The sequence below is a fragment of the Nicotiana tabacum genome, chromosome 3 (assembly GCF_000715075.1).
Source record: "Nicotiana tabacum cultivar K326 chromosome 3, ASM71507v2, whole genome shotgun sequence".
NCBI classification, from domain to species: domain Eukaryota; kingdom Viridiplantae; phylum Streptophyta; class Magnoliopsida; order Solanales; family Solanaceae; genus Nicotiana; species Nicotiana tabacum.
Genome location: NC_134082.1, coordinates 117124841 through 117128169, shown reverse-complemented (window position 1 = coordinate 117128169; position 3329 = coordinate 117124841).

The window sequence follows — 3329 nt, the reverse complement described above, 5'->3', positions numbered from 1 at the left end:
CTCTCGATCCTGACGGCAAACCGTCTCAATCTCGCGAGCGATATCGACCACCTCCTCGAATGTAGCACCCAACACCCTCTTTCGGGTTATAAGAATACGGAGGTGATAGTTAAGGCCATCAACAAATCTCCTGATCCTCTCACGATCTGGCGGAACCATCCAAATGGCATGACGAGCCAACTCAGAAAACCTCGACTCATACTGTGACACAGTCATATCCCCCTATCGCAACCACTCAAACTGTCTACGCATCTCCTCTCTGCGGGACTGCGGCACATACTTCTCCAAGAATAGAGTGGAGAATTGCTACCAGTCAGGGGCGCTGCTCTAACCGGCCTACGCCTCTCACATGCCTCCCACCATGTGAAGGCAACCCCAGTAAATTAAAAGGTGGTAAATGCCACACCACTAAACTCAAGAATCCCTGTTGTACGGAGCATCCGCTGACACTTATCAAGAAAACCCTGGGCATCCTCGCCCTCGGCACCACTGAATGACGGAGGCTGGAGTCTACCAAATCTCTCAAGACGACGCTGCTCATCATCCGGCATAACCGGCACGATAAACTCCTGAGCTGGTGCAACCGGCTGAGCTGGAGGTGCCCCCGGTGTCTGTAGTCCCTGCACTACCTGCTCAGGTGTGCGAGCAGCGGGGGTCTGATTGCCTCCCCCAGCCTGTGAAGTAGTTGTTGCTGTAGTGGCTGAAACTGCCTGAGCCAGGCCAGTGCAAATTGATAAGATCTGTGCCAAGGCCTCCTGAAGACCCGAAACCACGATAGGCACAACTGGTGCCTGAACTGGTGCTGCTGGAGCATCCATAGCGGGAGCTTGATCTGAAGCCGGGGCAGTCGATGCATCAACAGGTGCTGCCGTCGCTGCTCTTCCTCTGCCACGTCGACAACCGCGTCTACGACCTCTGGTGGCCTCAATGGGTGGCACTGGTGGTCGTCCACCTCGTCCGGTAGCTCGCGTCCTCACCATCTATGAGAGAATGGAATATCAGAAGTTTAGTACTCGGACCAACAAGTTCGCACGACAAGAGTTTCAAGAATATGAAATTTTTCCTAAAGGTTCTGCAACCTCTCGAGAATAAATATAGACGTCTCCATACCGATCCGCGAGACTCTACTAAACCTGCTCATGACTCGTGAGACCTAAGTAACCTAGGCTCTGATACCAACTTGTCACGACCCAATCCTCGAACCCGGTCGTGATGGTGCCTCTCGTGAAGACAAGGCCAGCTAGATCAAAATGGAACACCTCTTTTAAACAGTTAATCATCATAAACAGTAATAACATATAATATAAGGCTCATAAATTGTGGAATTTAACGATAATAACAACAGGAACCATCCCGACACAGCCCAAACCGGGGTGTCACAAGTCATGAGCTACTACAGAATATGCTATAGGTCTACAAAGTACGGAATTCGATATAACAGTTTGAAGAAAACATAAATGATAGAGAATAAGCGAGACAAGGGACTGCGAACGTCAACAGCTACCTCGTAACTCCAAATCACTGCCTAGCCTAGAAGGAATCAGCGCTCGGGTGCGGACTCTGCTATACCTGAATCTGCACACACGGTGTAGGGAGTAATGTGAGTACTCCGACTCAGTAAGTAATAATTACAAATAATGGCTGAAAGTATGAAAACACGTAAAGGCACAAAGCAATTCCACATAAAGTAGTAAAATCACTTAAAGCATTAAATCAGTGAAGAAATCAAATGATATTCCTTTTTAAAACAAGTAAAACAGGTAATTTCACAGGTAATTAAAAAGTAGAAATCTGCCCCTCGGGCACAATATCAATCGCTCAGCATAGTATTAGCCCCTCGGGCTCACTCTCAGTACAGTATCAGCCCCTCGGGCTACCTCACAATCACTCAGCATAATGGTCAGCCATTGTTACCTAACCAAATTTCATCAAACAGTGTCATTGTTACCACTGTTTCAAATCACATGGGTACCCGTGCTCACTATGGGTGTGCAGACTCCGAAGGGGCCCCTTACGGCCCAAGCGCTATATCAAGCCACCTCGTGGCATCATCACTCAGCATATCCTCACATCACTCAAGCCACCGCATGGCATAAATAGTATCTCAGGCCCTCGGCCTCATATCACTCAGCATATCCTCACATATGGCCCTCAGCGTCACTCAGTCCAGAAATCATCATAAGCCCCTTGGGCATTAGTAAAAGAGTAGTTCTCAGCCCAAAACGTGATGTGGAAATATCATTTAAGTTTCAAATCTGAGTAAAAGTGGTTGAGTTTGTAAAACAGTAGATATCCACAGGATTGAGTTCAAATAATAAGTCAAGTAATACGGAACAATGATAAAAATCCCCGAAGGGTTCAAATAGTTGGCACGAAGCCCAAATATGGCAATCAACCCAAATCATGATGGTAACAAATAAATTTAAGTCAAATATTCGGTAAAATCATCAATCGGGATGGACCAAGTCACAATCCCCAGTAGTGAAAGACCCCACGCTCATCATCCAACGCGTATCTTGCCTCAATATAGCACTACGATTTGCAATCCGGGGTTTCAAACCCTCAGGACATCATTTACAACCATTACTCACCTCGAACTGGCTAATTCTCTAGCTCATGACGCCTTTGCCCCTTGAATTAGCCTCCACGCGCGTCGAATCTATCCAAAATCAGAACGAATACGTCACAATATGCTAAGGGAACAAAGCCCAAGCGAAAACATTCAAAAAATATCAAAAATCTTGAAATTAGCAAAATCCGAGCCCCGGGCCCACATCTCGGAATCGGGTAAAAGTTACATTTTCAGAATCCTCATACCCTCACGAGTCCAACCATACCAAAATTATCCAATTCCGATACCATTTGATCCTTTAAATCATCATTTCACATTTTTGAAAGGTTCCACAATTTTCTTCCCAAATTCCATCTCAAATCACGAATTAAATGATGCATTCAGTGATAGATTCATATATTCTAGCCAAATCTGAGTTAAAATCACCTACCTCGATGAATTTCTTGAAAAACCTTCGAAACATCGCCAAAATCCGAGCTCTCTAGGTCAAAATATTAAATAAAACCCAAAACCTCGTATTTATAGGTACCCCTCAGGTTTCATCTCACGCGGGCCGCACCAAAACGCATGCGGTCCGTGCAAGCCAGTGCGGTCCGCGCAAAGGCAACGCGCGGCCGCACAGGCCTACCTCTGCAGTGACAGGTTTTAGTATTTTGGCCATAACTTTTGCTACAGATGTCCACATTGCGATATCTTTAACTTTCTGGAAACTAGAACGAAGGGCTACAACTTTCGTTTTTGAATCACCTCAAAATTC